Raw genomic sequence first — 17,106 nt, 5'->3', positions numbered from 1 at the left:
CATGCCCATCTGAGGTTTTCTTCCTTCTTCCGGTAGAGAGTACCCAGGAGATCTTACTTCGTCATTTTTGTCTCCTAATATGCATTTCCAGGAAGCTGTTTCTCTCTGGGGTCTGCATTCAGTTAACACTTTAAATATTAACAGGTATGGACCATCAGGAGATTGTCTCTTTCTGGCTGCTGTGAATTATCACTTTTAGAGAGGCAAAGGGATAATTGCCAAACATCACCTGACGTTTCTAGTGGGTGGTGGGAGAGCCCTCTCCTGCTCCCTGCTCATAACTGACTACATGTAACAATTTGGGACCTTTTTCAGGAGAATGAAATAGAAATAAAAGCAGTCCTGAAAACCAGCAATGAATCATTGTGAAGTCCTGCCTGAGATACTCTGGGGTATAAAGTGGTGTGAAAATGTGATTGCTCATTCATGGATCTTATGATCAAGTTCCCACACTCCTGGATTTCTCTTGTTTGGATTCAAACAGTCTAAGAACATAATAAGGGCAGTTTTGATTTTCGTCTCTGAGGTTTTTCTTTTAAGCCACATCAGGAAATGAAGGAACACAGACAGACAGTGGTAGAAATACACTCGCAAAACAACCTAAGTATCTGTGCAGCCTCAATATCATTTAAATTCTGGCTAAGTTTAAGGTTTTTCCTTTTTTTGTTTCCTCCTTCGCTCTTCTAGTGTATTCCACATAATGTAGTTATAGCTCTGCTCAAGGTTCTGGAATGGCGTTTGTATGTAAGCTTAGTTATTTTAAGTCATTCACAGTTATTTGTTTTTTAACCCTTTAAAAGTAATTTGTCACAATCACCTCTTTATGTGCCAGATATATAAGAATTATTGTCTTGTCTGTGGACAGTATGTTTTAGAACTTTTCCTTATGAAGCTGTAAGGCATGTTTTATACTTAAGCTTATCAGCTCTATTTAGCCTATAATTGTGTCTGCATAATGCCAGAATTGTCATTTCAACAGAGACTGAGAACTCCCCAACAGTTATTTGGTGGCAACTGCCAAAAATTTTTATTGAATTAATTTATCTTTTTCACTTAATTCAATCCACTTAGCTATAAATGTTGAACCCAGTGAAACTTCTGGTTTTTGGGGGATTTTTTTGGCATATGAATGGAAGCATTGCTATGTTTAAAAATACTATCCTTTGGAGATAAACATTACGGGATGTTCAATATGAAATATTTTATCAATGTGGAAATGGGTTTCCTTAACCCATCTGTATCTGCACGTCATCCTTCGTCTGGTTAAAATTCCACATTTTAAAAAAGATAGCAGCTTGGGTTGAATTTTGTGGCCATTTAAGACTGAAGTTTCATACTGTCCATATTACCATCAACCAGCTAATGTATTACCAATAAAAACATCAGTACTATTCTTCAGTGAGATTCTCATTGTCCACCTTGTATGAGTTTTCAGCGTAGCCCTGGGAAGAAGGGCACTGGAGAATGATGTTTTCATCAAGATTTAGAAGTGAAAGAGATTGAGCTTCTGGAGACCTCATTTATTCACTTAACCCACATTTATTGAGAAACTGCTATGTGCTCAGAGCTATGCTAGATACTGGGGATACAGAAATGAATATGACATAAGTAATTTAATATTTATTTGCCCACTAGAGTGATAGTCCTCTGAGGGCAGTGATCTTGTCTGTCTCCATCTCTGCTGTCTCCTTAGCAACTCCCATTTAATAACTGGAAATAGAATCCCAAGGTGGGCCTAACTTTTTGTCTCATGAGATACGAATAGTAGAAGAGAAAATCTCAAACTTTTCCCCCATATGAGAAATGATATTCACAAAAAAACCCACTTAGAGGAAGACAAATAGGCCCTTTTCTTCCACTGGAGAAAGATGCCTAGAATCCAATTGAATGAGTTTATATGGATAGCTTTGAATCCTTCCTAATATTTTAAAAAGTAAATCACGTGAAACCTTACATTTCTGATGTCACATCGGAGTAGCAACAATACTGTGATCAGAACCCCACACAGAAAGCCGCTGTGGTGGCCACCATACCTGACGGAAGATCTACTTTGATGTTCAAATGCTTTGAGATGAGGACGGTTGCCTGAAGTATTTATCACTTGTTATACTTTCTCTGCTGTGTAATTACTGCAAAGACAGGCCAGATTGCAAGGGCCACAAAGGATCAGTTCTTGAGATAATTATTTGAAAACTGTTTAGCCCATGATAGCAGTTAGAAATCAAGCAGTAAACTGGGCGCGGTGGCTCACGCCTGTAATCCCAGCACTTTGGGAGGCCGAGACGGGCGGATCACGAGGTCAGGAGATCGAGACCATCCTGGCTAACACAGTGAAACCCCATCTTTACTAAAAATACAAACAGTTAGCCGAGCGTGGTGGCGGGCGCCTGTAGTCCCAGCTGCTCAGGAGGCTGAGGCAGAAGAATGGTGTGAACCCGGGAGGCGGAGCTTGCAGTGAGCCGAGATGGCGCCACTGCACTCCAGCCTGGGTGACCGAGCGAGACTCCGTCTCAAAAAAAAAAAAAAAAAAATCAAGCAATAGATTCTTCCGATGTCTAAAAGCAGATGTAGTGATTGATTTGTCCTAAAATAAAAAATAACCAGCTCCTGCTTCATGAACTCGGTTGTTAACTAATCAAACACAGGCAGAATGCTGTTCTACAGAAAGAACAGATTTGGGGACTCAGCTCCTCCCATAACTAGCTAAGAAGCCTTGGGTAAACCATTTAACCTCTCTAGGCCTTTCTAGGTCTTATTTATAAAATGTTGCCGATAATACTTGTCTTACTGACCTCCAGGGTTGCTATGAAAATCATTTAAGAATAGGGATATGAAAGCCCTGTTTACTGTAAAAGTGCCATGTATTTGTATTCTTAACCCATTTGTGATGTCACTAGGCACTTGGAAATCAGCCCACAAATGGCTGATCTGATTGATGAGAGAAGCATAATTGCCCTGTGACCAACCCACTTCATCCCTACCAAGCATTCCAGACATTTCAGTGCAGGAATAAGGTCTATGGGAAAAAGTCAAAAGGAGACTGATCAGAGGAATTCCACTGGCCCTTCCCAGGGCCCTGTGCACAAAACGGTCCCCTGTGCATTGTTATTTTGCTGTGTTTGCCGATGTCCACAACTTCCTAGACATTAGCAGATGGATATCTGGGTGATGATGAACAGACAGAGTGAGTGTGATATTTTACCAGTTTTCTAGTGCAAAGGCCTCTGTATCTAATCTATGGGCTTGCAGCCTTCACTAGTTACTCTTTCAGTTCAATGTGCAAAGGGATAAAGTACTGCCTGCCTTTCTTTAAAATGCTGAGGAATGACATCTAGTGAATTTTTTCAAGGCTACAGATACTGATGGTTTTGCTTTTGGTTGCAACGGTAGACAAGGTGATTCTAGATCCTGACCTGAGCCCTGTGTCCTGCTGCTGCCCAGATTCTCTTTGTCAGCGTTTCATGCTTGCCACTGACTGAGCTCAAGGCTCTGGATTAGGTCTTACCACACAGCTCTGTGGCAGAGAGGAGAGGTGGGCAATGCCAGTTGGTTAGAATGTGGGAAGGAGGAACAGGATATTTCCACTTAGGGTGTTATTTTGCTTTGTTTTTTGCTTACCTTAAGCAATTGGCCATAAAGGAAATATATGGCCCTGTCCTTAGGTAGTTAAATTTCAATCAGTAGTTAAAACTAACACTAGAAAAAGTTTTAAGCATACTTTAAACAAACAAGAACATATTAGAAATAGGAACATGAAATGTATTTATTACATCAATAAAGTGTGCCTAAATTTTTCAGAGTTGACTTAACTGCTTAATAGATAATCGGATCGCTTTGATGACGTGTAGCCTGAACTAGAAGGTATTGACTTCAGACACTCCTTCTTTGTGAATATCAAAAATTTCTAAGTACAACCTTTATTGATGAGATTGTCAAAAATTGAGTCTAATAGAATTAAAGAGGTTCAATTTTGTCAAACTGGAAATTATTAAATTTATCCTATATGCTGGAGGCTGTGCCAAATTCTACAGATAACAGATAAATGAGGCTGGGCGAGGTGGCTCACACCTGTAATCCCAGAAATTTGGGAGTCCGAGTCGGGCGGATCACCTGAGTTAGGAGTTCGAGACCAGCCTGGCCAACATGGTGAAACCCCGTCTCTACTAAAAATACAAAAATTAGCTAGGTGTGGTGGTGGGCGCCTGTAATCCCAGCTACTCAGGAAGCTGAAGCAGGAGAATCACTTGAACCTGGGAGGCAGAGGTTGAATCGGTGAGCTGAGATCATGCCACTGCACTCCGGCCTGGTGACAGAGTGAGACTTCATCTCAAAAAAATAGAAGATAAATGATATGACTCTTACCCTTGCACAGATGTCCATACTGTTTCCTCAGCTTTGCCTCCTCAACTATGAGGGTTCTAATCTTCATAGTTGCTTCTCTTCAATAAGTTCTATTTATTTAGGAAGCCACACACAGGCACATAGGCAGACGAAGAGAACTGGAAGACTGCATCCACTGGAAAATTTAATATACATAAAAATTTAGTGGACCATTTCTTATCACTTGCTGAAACCTAGGTGACTTCACATCACGCCTCACAAACAACAGTCAGTGCTTGTTGATAATGATGACAGTGGTAGTTGCAGTGGTGATGATTACGATGATGAAGACAAGAGAAACAACTGCCACTGCCTTTCCACAAACTTTGGACTTTTTATTATCTACACTGGGTCTTTCGTGATGACTGGTAGTTATACCCAGTTTAAACTTCAGGTACACCATGACTCTGTGAAGAGAAAGATACATTTTTCTCAGTGTCTCTTATGCCTGTAGCCACGGGAAACTTATCAAACACTGACGTCAGCTACTTTCCCATGAGAAGTTCAGAAATTTCATAAGACCACAAATGACTTTCTCTTTCCTATTTGCTTCAGACAAGTACAGAACTCTTCATGAAGCTTAAAAATAAACATCTGACCTTCATGGATACATTCTCAATGCTTCTCCAATCAGAAATCATCTTGCCTATAAAAATCCACCCTCATTCATCTATTAACAATTGAAAGATCTCGGATGATGCAAATAGCATCACAGATTACTCTTCATTAAATGATTGTCCAAGAGAAAGGAGAAAAGGCACCTGTGATTAGGCACCATTTTAAGATATCAAAGCCCATCTTTTGTACTATTATAGAACAGGATAAGATCTGGTGTTTTTTTTTCATAGTTTTACAAAATTGGCTCCTCTGAGAACATACATCTAAGCTATATCCTTTGCACTCCATAAAATTTTAAGAAGAACTCAGCAAAATTTTCCTGGGTAGCTTCCTAGTCTTGAGACCTGATGGTATAGAAATAAGCTAAGAATTGAGTCATTCTACTTTCTAGATGCAGGATAACAAAGAAGAAGGCAGAGAAAGGAGCTGATAATATTCATGAAGGGTCAACAATACGCTAGGTTCAATACCAGGCACTTTATGTGTTATCTCAATCATCACTCAACAACAGACTTTTTTCTTTCGTTCTTTTCTTTTTTCTGAGACTGAGTCTCGCTCTGTCTCCCAAGCTGGAGTGCAATGGTGTGATCTTGGCTCACTGCAACCTCTGTCTCCCGGGTTCACACGATTCTCCTGCCTCAGCCTCCCGAGTAGATGGGATTACAGGAGCACACCACCACACCGGCTAATTTATTTATTTTTTTTGTATTCTTAGTAGAGACGGGGTTTCACTGTGTTGGCCAGACTGGTCTCAAACTCCTGATCTTGTGATCTGCCTGCCTTGGCCTCCCAAAGTGCTAGGATTATGGGCGTGAGCCAATGCACCCGGCCAATAACAGACTTTTATGAAGCATATGATATATGCCAGAGAACATGCTAAATGCTTGCTATGGAGTGATTGATAAGACCATGCCCTTACCATTGGGAAGCCCATGCAATGCTACCATAGAGGCATTAACCAGTACAATGGAAGAAGGAAAAAATCCTTCAAGGTAGTTATTACTATCCTCATTTTAAAACTGAAGTAGCTGATACCTGTTAGGTATCTTTTTTAAAGAGCTTCTCTTAGGTTATTAAGTGTAGAGTTCTATGTGACCCCATAGTCAGTCTTACAACTCCATGCTGTTTTAATGGGAAAGATCTATTTTCAATCCAACTGAATGATTTAAAGCTTTGTCTGCAATCCAATAAATCTGTTTGCTACAGAATGCCACAAGAATTCTGACTTTCACTGAATAATTGACTTTTTCTTTAATTATAAGAACAATTTCCTTAATTTCCCACTTTAGCCTGTTTGGTAGCTAAATTCCTAACATATTATCATATTAATATACCTCGTCCCTCTTATCTACTCATTTATACAAATATCTGTATACATTTCCATATGCATAAGTCCTTAATAACACAGAAAACATATCCCATAAAAATCAAGAGAGTCTCATACAGACATAAACCTATACACTAAAATACAAGCATACTGTAAATGAATTTGTTCAAGATACATAGGCAAAATCTGAAATGGAAACATACAATTTTAAGAAATAAAGAGGCAACATTGTTCAAGGGCTTGATGCACAAAAGAGCTACAAGAAATAATTTGGGGAAGGTGGGTGGTTAAAAGTGAGGAGGAGAAACAGTGGATACTAAGCAAGGGGTTGGATGGATGGTGAAATTTCATGGCATTCTTAAGATGATAAGTAGTCCCTGTATTTGGATTGCCTTGGTATGGGCCACTTGCAAAAACATTCAATATTTCCCTTCTAAGATATGGTAAGCCAAAAAATATATATGGAAAGTTCACTAAGTCATTGGTAAATAATCCAGTGTTGACTTTTAATTTAGAAATAACTGACCAAATTGATCCCAGCCTTCCCAACTACAATTCTCCCCCTGCAGAGTACATTGATTTGTATTATCTTATTGTTTTCTCTCATTGTTTGTCTTTCTTTTTACTATTTTATTTTCTTACTGGTACAATATATGACCAGAGATAGTGAACCTTCATGATTTTATATATTTTGAGCTCATAAATTCCCTTGAGTTGTCATCTTTCCAGACTAAAGCTTCATCTTTTTCTATTCACATATTCTAAAAATAATCTTTTTAATGATGTGTGACATATAGAGAAGTGCACAATTTATAATTGTACAGAATGATGCACTTTCACAGAATGAACGCAACTGAGTAGTCAGCATCCAGATCACAAAACAGAATACTACTTGTACTCAAAAGCCCCCCAAATGTTCCTTCAGTCATGCCTTCCCCCACCCAGCCACTACCTCATGATAACCATTATTCTGATTTCTAACATGAAATATTAATTTTGTCTGGGTTTTGGTTTTTATATTAATGAAATCATACAGTAATTTTTTGTTGTGTTGTTTACATTATGATTCTGAGATTGATTGCCTGAGCAACACTTAGATCATTCTAATTGCTATATAGGGTTTCATTGTTTACCTCCCACGATTTATCCATTTTGCTGTTGATAGACATTGAGGTTATTTCCATTTCGTGGCTATTACTAATAGTACTGCTATGAACGTTCAAGTTCATGTCTTCTGGTGAATATATGCATGGATTTTTGTTGTATATATGCCTATGAGTAAGATCTCTGGGTCACAGGGTATACAAATATTCAGCTTTAGCACGTGCTGCCAAATCTTTTTCCCAAGTGATTTTGCCAATTTATATTCCCACAGCAGTGCATGAGCATTTCAGTTGCTCACTAACATTTTGATTTATGTCTTTTAAATTTTAGCTATTCTAGTGGCATGTAGCTTTAGTTCATCATAAGTTTCAATTTGAATTTTTCTAATGATTAATGAGATTCAGCACTTTTTCATATGCTTGTTGACCTTTTTGTCTTTTTCTTTTTGTTTTTGTTTTGAGACAAGGTCACTCTCTGTCCCCAGGCTGGAGTGCACTGTCACGATCATTGCATACTGTGGCCTTGACCTCCCTGGCTCAAGAGATCCTCCCACCTCAGCTTCCCAGGTAGCTGAGACTACAGGCATGCACCACCACACCTGGCTAATTTATTTTTTAGTTGTTGGCAATTTTAAATATCTTCTTTTGTGAAATGCCTGTTGAAATCATTACTTATTTCTCTACTAGATCATCCATCTTTTTCTTTTTGATGTGTGGAAATTTTTTATATATTCCGGATCCAACTCTTTGTCATCCATATTGCTAATATTATTTTCTCAATCTATGGCTTTCATCGTCACTCTTTTTATGGTTTTTAGATTTAATGCAACACAAGTTTTTTATTTTTATGTCCTGTTTACAAAATCTTTGCCTATCCCAAAATCATGGAGATTTTTTTTTTTTTCTGAAAGTCCGAATGTGTAAGTTTTCACATTTAGATCTACAATCAATCTGAAAGAATTTGAGGGAATGATGCTAAATAGAGGTCAAGTTTTGATTTTCCTTTTTCCATATAGATATTCATTTAGGTGTGGGATGATGTTACTTTCCTACAGATAGGGATTGTCTTACCTTCTGGTTGTTTCGATGGAGTTGGGAAAGTTCTCTTCAGTGAAACGGGGCTGAGCTGACCTACAACTCCTCTTCCATTTTGCATGACTCCTTCAACCTCTGGTTTGCTCCCTCTCCGTGGCTGAATTCTCCAAGGGTCCTAACTAAGGTTGTATCCAAGACCGTTTATCACAGTGTAATCTGCATACAGTAAAATTTACTCTTTTCAGTGTACAGTTCTGCAAGTTTTGACAAGTGCATATAGTTAAATAACAATCACCATGAATAAGATATAGCACAGCTCTGTCACCCCAGAATGGTCCTTCCCTCTTGCACTTAAAGTTGTTTTCTACTCAGCTCCACAAGACTGCTAAGACTCTGCTCTGCTTCTCAGAAATGTTCTACTTAGTTTCTCTCTTGTATCTTCTTGTCCTTTGTATCTTAAGTACACCAAATTCCTTGAGGGGGAAATCACTGAATGTGAGATTACTTTTCCAGGCCTTCCTTCTCTCTAAGATGTTGGCCCCTCAAATCCTGGTTACCATATCAGTTCTGGGATGCCTCCAAATTAATTTTGGTTTTGTGGAATATTATCCAGAGTTTCTAGTTGTTCTCAATGAAAGCACTGGACTGCCACAAGGTATTCCATTTAGGCAGATATCTACTTCGGTCTAGCTACATTCCACAAACTCATCAACAATCTCCTCCAAAACATTTAAAGAAAAATGTTGTATAGAACACAAAAAGGTAAAAGGAAATGTCAATGTTGGTAGCTATGGCTGCTCCATGTATCCAGTCATGGAAGGAGCTTTGGAATAAAATAAACCTGGGTTTTAATTCTAACTTAGTCATTTATTAACCATGTGACAATGAATCTTACTTCCAAGTGGGGATAATAAAAAACAACTAGTTTCACAGTTTTCTTGTGAAGATTAAATGAAAGAACAGACATCAAGTACCTTGCAAATAGTAGGCATTCAATAAATTATAGATATTATTATGTAATATCATTTCTCTTAGAGTTATAAAATGCAGTCATCTCTTAGAAATAATAGAGAAGGAGTAGGGGTAGGTGGACTTGAAAAGTAATACTCTTCTCTGAGCACCCTGTTAGATGCTGAAAAGGGGAAACTTGGTTGAACTTGTTTTATTCAAAATGATATCAAGGTCATTCACATACACAATACATTTTTTTTCATGGAAAGACGGTAGAAATAAATCAGCTGAATCGAAGTACTGTTGCAAATCCATTCCAAATGCTTCATGTTACAGATGAAGGAATTGAGTGGTTAAATGACTTTTTCAAGGGCAATTCACTTGTTAGTATTTATTTAAATGACCCAAATTCCCTAAGATCATATATTTCTTTTCTTCTAACATACTCCTAGCTCCCGTGTTTAACTATAAATGCAAAGCAGAGACAATTAATAATGTTTCATTATTACTGACTCATTCTGACTAAAACCTATCGATCTATTTTTAAATATTTCATTTTAATTTCCATCCCCACAAATTATGTGACTTCCTGCCAACTATGATTGAAATAGCTACTTGCCATTCCTTTCCCATTTTAAGGATTATGTCCTGTAGCTTTTCATTTTTCTGTCTGTTATTAAGAAATGATCTGCCTTATCCTGTAATGTATGAAAGGAGCTCGTGCAAGCCTGTAGAACACAGCTCTCTTGAAGTCTACCAAGCAAAAAAGGGAGTGGGGAACCTCCATCCCTCTGGGCACTGGATAAAAAGGTGACCATGTGCTTCTTTGGCACTTTCATCTCTGGGCAGGGACAGATCCTCATGCTTTCCAGCAAGGGCAGCCCTGTGGCGATCGTTTTTTGGTAAGACCCTCTGTCCAGCACATCTTTCAGCATTGTGTACTCTACGAACAGACATATGAGCCTGAATCTCACATGGACTGAGTAACTTGGAAGAGTTTCATGATCCCAGAGCACACAGCCATCTCATAAAAGCCTCACATCAGGCTTCTCAAGGGCTCTGCCTGGAACATGCTTCCCTCAGATCTTTACATTGGGGGCTTCTTCCTAGAAATGTGTTTTTAGTCTAGATATCTCCTGTTCAGAGAGACTATCCCTCACCAACCAACCTCCAGGGACCCTCAGTGGACCTCTTTACATCCTGCTGTTTTTTATTTGCTCACCGTCAGAAATGTGTGTTGTCTGAACTCCAGCAGAATATAAGCTCCATGGAAGCAGAGCCCTTGTACATCACTGTGTGCTGTGTCCTGGAGCAGAGGACTCACTCAGTGAACAAACAAATGTGCTCCTGTATCCACCAGATACACCCAGCACAGTGGGTCAGGCCCTGGCTTTGAATACTGGCCTCACCACTAGCGGGGTGACTTCGGGCAAATGACTTCAGCCAAGGAACTTCTCAGTGCTTATCCTAAGATAAGAATATGTATTTTACAAGGTTGTTACAGTAATCAAATGAAATAATGTGTGCAATGTGTTTAGCACAAGACCTATCACTGAAAAATACTTAACAAACAATAGTTGTTATTATTATTTCCATAATGAAAGCAAATCATATTATGAAAAAGTCACTGAGGAATTGTTTTATAAAAATGGTAATGTTGAAATCAGAGACCCTAATTCAACCATGTAAGATAAAATTTTAAATTAATGAAAATCTGGGTCTTCTTATTAGTTATTTACAATTATTTATTTTTGTAAAGGATCCCTAATTTAACCTTTGCAATGATTCTCTGTTGAAATAAGTTATCATAACATCCTCCCCTCTTCCCCCACCACCAGCCTCTTAGTATCCATTTGGAAAATGCCATCTTTTTTTTGTTTGTTTTTGTTTGTTTTTGTTTTTTCGTTTTGTTTTGTTTTTGAGACGGAGTCTCACTCTGTCGCCCAGGGTGGAGTGCAGTGGCGCAACTTCAGCTCATTGCAAGCTCCGCCTCCCGGGTTCATGCCATTCTCCTGCCTCAGCCCCGAGTAGCTGGGACTACAGGCACGCGCCACCACACCCGGCTACTTTTTTGGATTTTTAGTAGAGATGGGGTTTCACCATTCACAGGATGGTCTCGATCTCCTGACCTTGTGATCCACCCGCCTCAGCCTCCCAAAGTGCTGGGATTATAGGTGTGAGCCACCGTGCCCGGCCTGCCATCTTTCTGAGAATACTTGCAATAGAGATTTTAAATTAGGATACTAACCGTCTCCTGTAAATATGTGCTAGCAATGTTTTTAGAAATGTTTAACTAGAAAGGTGCTAGTTACAGTTGTTCATGCTACTAAATGACTTTTGCTAGAGGTTCATGCTACTAAATGACTTTTGCTAGAGGTTCATGCTACTAAATGACTTTTCCTGAGGGTTCTAAGAAAATCACTATACTTAGAGGACTAGAAATCTGATCAAGAGGGAAGAAATTACTTCTTTCTTTTTATTACACCTTGGTTCTCCCATAGTAAATGTTTTCATATAAAACTCATTTCTCCCCATGCCTGAGGAGATGGTTAAATCAAAGGAGCAATAACTAGTCCCTGGCTGTTTGCCACTGGCTGCAATGGGGACTCGGGGAGGAAGACAGGCTCATTTGGCTAACAGGGCCCAGCTCCCTTCCCGTCTTCCTTCATCTTGGGCCTTTTCCTTCCTTACTACCTCCGGTCTAGACTCGGCTTTCCCTGCAGAGACCTTTGGCAACTGCTTCTGAGCCAGGGCAGCCAGCATCTGTGTGTCGGGCACTGCTTTAAGCTATGGCTTAAAGGGCTCAAGTGAGGAATGGTTCACCCGGGCATCTATTTGAAGTTGCAAGGTAACTGATGGGAGAGAAAGATCTTAAAACAGGGAGTGAGATGCTTTCGCAACTCTGGCCCTTAGACCCTAAATCTGAAAATAGAAAGGAAAGAGATTATCTGAAGGCAAACTCTACTGTTAGTGATTCTGCCATTCATTCTATGTTTTCTCTTGAAAGCCTTTCTGTCTTTGTCTCACTAACAAGATAGTTTGTGGACATACACAGACATTATAGACCAAAAAATTTTCCACTTATAACATTTTCTTCCTTCACTTTCCCTTTATTCATTCTCAAATTTTAAAATAAAAATACTGAGGGGATTGGGAGCAGCAAAAAAGAAACTTGGCAATTAGATACTGTCCCCGGGTTTGTCTTAACTATACCTCTTTCTCCAGAATAATTTATTCAGAATAATTCTGAGATGGACTCTGCAATAATTGTATTTTCCTTAAAATGCAAATGCACAATAGCTATTTCTACCGCTGCCTTATTTCTTCCTTTAGATTCTAACAACAGTACTTGAGGAAGAAATGATATTTGAAAATATATAGTCTGTATTAACTAAAATTCATTCAACTTAATTATGTTTCGATCCTCCTTTTATTCCAGGTATCATTGGAACATTTCAAGATCATCAAATCAAATTCCACAGGGACTGGTGATCTACCAGAAGGCTCAGACATCTGATTGCTGACCTGTGAGTAAAGTTTATGTTTTATTAATACTTTGGGCTCTGCTCTTAGGAATTACCCAGTCTCTGTGCCTGGTATTCTAAATTCTTACATCTAAAGATGCACTGTGAGAGACCAGTTTTTCTGCTATGGCCCTCCTACTTTACTTACCAGTTAATTAATCAGTTAGAATCTATCAAGTTTTGAAGGATCTATCAAGTCTTGTATCCTGTTTTGTAATCTGATTTTTTTTTTTTTTGCTTTATTGTTAAATGTTTCCTGCAATGTAATTAATATCTTTCACAAAACCGTCCTGATAAATCATGAAGTCTTCACTTCTTGTGAAAATGCTAGTGACTTGAATCAATAAAGACAACATGAGTCAGCCTTCCAAGATGAATAAGCTCACCTTTGTGCAAACACTGGTGATCTCAGGAGCACTAAGTACCCCTCACTTCCAACAAATCTCTCACCTGGGAAGAAAACTTCTACCAGAACAGGGACCACCTAGGGAGGTGAAAGAGGGGATTTCCACTTTAGAGGATGGAGAAACCAAAGGACACTTCACTCATTCACAATTTTGCTGAGCTTGGCTCCAGTAGGTAGGAAAGTTCTTCAGGAGTTCAGCACACCACTCAGGCAATTGTTGTTTCAAGATTCTATCTGTTGCCCCCCTGCAAGTTTTCTCAGGCTGCCATAGTGAAAATCCACAGACTGGGTGGCTTAAACAACAGAGATTTCTTTTCTCACCATTCTGGAGGCTGGAAGTCTGAGATCAAGGTGCTGGCATGGTGGATTTCTCGAGGCCCTCCTTGCAGATGGCCACCTTCTCCCTGTGTCTTCACATGGTAGTCTCTCCAGGCACACACCTGTCTGGTGTCTTTCTCTCTGTGCCCAAATTTCCTCTTCTTGTAAAAACACCAGTCATATTGGATTAGGCCCACCCTAAAGACCTCATTTTAACTTAATCGCTCTTTGAAGAACTTATCTCCAAATGCAGTTACATTCTGAGGTCCTGAAAGTTAGGATTTCAACGTATGAATTTGGGGGAAATACTATTTAGTCCATAATGCTGCTGCCATCATTTTCTCTCTCTAATATGCTGATTTTTTTGTTTATTGCACAGGGGCTTCCCTCCGATTCTCCCCTTCTGAACTCCCTTAGCGATTACATTACTCTCAGAGCATTTGCAGTTCCTACAGTGTATTATAATCATTTGTGTACAGCTCTCATTTCCTTATGACAGTCTATAAATTCTGAAATCAGAGTGTGCCTTTTACATCTCTCATAGCACTAGAGGAGATGTAAAAGGCACTAGAGGAGATGTTTTGTATACAGTAGATACTTTGTAATATTTGTTAAATGAATGAATGAATGAATAAATGAATGAATGGAAAGAGGATTAGATGCAGCTTCTGAACCTACAATTTATTTGCTTTAAGACTGTCTCCAAAGGATGAGTATTAGTGATGCTTTCTCCTCACTTCCTGCCCCCTAAGACAGGTAGAAATAAGTTAAGGCTGAGGAGAAAGATTGAAAGAAAGGTGTGATTGACTAATGGCAGGAGAGTTACCTTTCTCCCAAAGAGGCAGGAAACAGTAAATAGCACGAGCATGCCCCAGTTAAGGTGGCCTTTCCATGAGAATACTGTTTGGGAATCCAGGAGGGACTTACTGAGTTTAAAGCCTGTGGGACATGCAATGGCATGTGTCTAGAAAACAATGCATATGCAGGTCTGAAGGTCAGGTGAGAACCAGAGATGTTCACAGTCACCGCCTACAGGCAGGAAGCAGCAGTGTGTCAATGGATGAGGCCACCAAGGAAGACTGTAGAGGGAGAGGAGCAGTGACTTAAAGATTCCATCAGAAATTGTATATGGAAACTTTTCCTGCTAGATAATAGGAGAAGGACCCGTCCAAGAGGAAGAACACTACACAATACTTCTAATGAAGCTGTGTGAGAACATGTAGATGAGCTAATGTGTGTGTCTATTTTTTCTTCCCTTGCGTTTTTGGACCTATTTTGTTCCTTCTCTGTCCTGTCTTTTGGGGGCTATGCCCCAAACCATTCCTGTGAGCCTAGCCCCACCCACCTTTGCTCCCTTCTTGCTAACTCCACCTATGGTCATTGTCTGACTCCCCTGCTGCCTGCTCAGGGAATCCTAGACAAACTTCCTTTGGGCCCATTTTCTTCATCAGCCAATCAGAGCTGATCAGAATGGACAGAAGGGGAGGCCAGGATGAGAATCCTTAATGACCAAAGAGAGACAGGGGCAGGTCGTTTTCAGGGTGAGGTGGCTGCAATGCAGTGGTCACAGAGCATCATATTGTTTAAAGGCCCCAGATAGGGGTGGAGGACTGTGCCTCTTTTTCCTTGAACTTCCTCCTTTGTCCATTGTCCCCTGCTGATTGTCCCACTCCACTTGCTCCCCAGAATAAGCTTTGGCAGTATTTTAGGGTTTCCCTGCCAGACCAGAGAGTGGAGGGGCCAGGCCATGACCCCTGACAGTCATTACCAGCCTCCCCTCTCTAGGCCTCACCATCAAATGTCATTTCTTATGGAGTCATATTAACCCCTGGGCTGAATTTCCCTAATTTGCTCTGCTAGCATGATGCAAATGAAAGGGGTAAAGGTATTTATTCATCTCTCTTTTATTTTCCAAAGTGTTATTTCTTTTCCTTTAAGTTCTCGCCTTGCTTTTACTTTATTTTTCTTCTCTCTCCCTTAGTTCTCCTTCCTTAATAGAAACCCTTGATCTTCAGGGTGATTTTCTGATTATTAGCAGAAGAGGCTATCAGAGATCTGGAAGCCACCTCCCGCGTTTCTTTATTCTCCTGCCTCATCCAATTGTTTTAAATGTATATTGAGACACCAGCTATCTCCAAGAACCCACTTTCACACTTTCCTCTTTGTGTTCTTGGAGTAGCCAGGAAAAAGATGCCCATTTTCTTGAAGGTACCCAAAATGTCAGTGACACCTGGGTCAGTGATTTTATGCAAATTGCTATGTATATCAAATGAGAAATGTGGAAAGCAAGAGGAAACCCTTTGCAATCCATGAATGGTCTAGCTGGGGTTTTCCAATGAATGATGGCTGGTGGCCAACATAGGTGCCTCCCGACTGTGTTTCATTAATTTCAATCAGCTCACAGGTTTGGAGAGAAGGATCATTTTCCTACGAGCATGTAAAAGAAATGCTTTGAGTTGTAAGCACTTCGAAGACTTTGCCCTCATTTTCGAATGGGAGATTTTATAACCACTGTGGGTCAATATTTTTGGAGTCAGTTGAAGCTCCAGATGGAGTGGAAAGAGAAGTTTGGGTTTTTATTTTCTTCTTCTTCTTTTCTTGAGTTTTGCAAAATGAGCCTCCCTGGAAACCCTGACAAAGTCCTTAGTCTCCTTTGGTTTAGGTGGGCCCAAGCCTTTTATGGTAGGATCTGAAGGGATATTTCTTAAACTAAGATTCCTTCCTGTGGGTTTTCGGTAGTAGCTGTAGAACTAGGCTCATATGGGAGAAGGTCTGGCATCCACTCCCTTCCCTGGGAGTCTCCTCTCTAGGAGACTGCTCTCAGGGTCCTTGTCATGAGATATGAGAATCAAAATCCACGATGAGTCTGGGCACAGTCCAGATCTGGTTAAGGATTGAGGGGACACAAGGTCACAGACCCCATGGGACTCCCAGCATTCTGGAAACCTTCATAGTAAAGAGGGTGGAGGACATTCCAACATCACCACGTGCAGCTTTAGTAACTTTGCCCAAATAAACGTGTTTCCCCAGCCAGGGAATTGCACCTGGTCTTGAGAGGCACCTCCACAAAAACACACCTTCCTGCCTGGCGTGACCATTGACAGAGAAAGACTGCGCTGAGAAGAGGGACAGAGCAGGGAGTAAAACACACAACGGTGCCAGGAGCTCTTGTCTAGAACTCCTTTCCAGGCTTTTGTTCCCATAAGCGCGCGTGAGTACACAAGTAAAGAGAAAAGAATGATTGTGCTGTTTAGCTCTGAACCAAAAACTATCAAGCCTTTCCTAAGGTTCCAACTCTAATAGGATTTGTACAGTTGCAGGACACAGACTCAACTGCTTCTGAACTTTGCTGTAGGATGCCTAACAAGATTAAGTTGTGCACATCTCATGCCACTCCGTGCAACAATACTCTAATAGGACTTAAGCAGAACAAACAGTCTAGGG

The 17,106-nt window shown here is 40.0% G+C and overlaps 1 protein-coding gene across 4 annotated transcripts in view; it reads left to right on the top strand.

The window, feature by feature from the left end:
* Positions 1–17,106, top strand: part of CALD1 (caldesmon 1) — a 201,818-nt gene that overhangs the window by 53,288 nt on the left and 131,424 nt on the right. For all 4 annotated transcript variants that reach the window (XM_011972146.1, XM_011972144.1, XM_011972143.1 and 1 more), the window contains exon 2: positions 12,854–12,941. The gene's annotated coding sequence lies outside the window, so the exon portion shown is untranslated. The remainder of the gene's footprint in view (positions 1–12,853; positions 12,942–17,106) is intronic.

Source organism: Mandrillus leucophaeus, unplaced genomic scaffold, assembly GCF_000951045.1.
Source record: "Mandrillus leucophaeus isolate KB7577 unplaced genomic scaffold, Mleu.le_1.0 Scaffold1276, whole genome shotgun sequence".
Classification (NCBI taxonomy): Eukaryota; Metazoa; Chordata; class Mammalia; order Primates; family Cercopithecidae; genus Mandrillus; species Mandrillus leucophaeus.
Note: the sequence above shows the minus strand (reverse complement) of the source record. Positions and strands in the feature narration are given on the sequence as shown.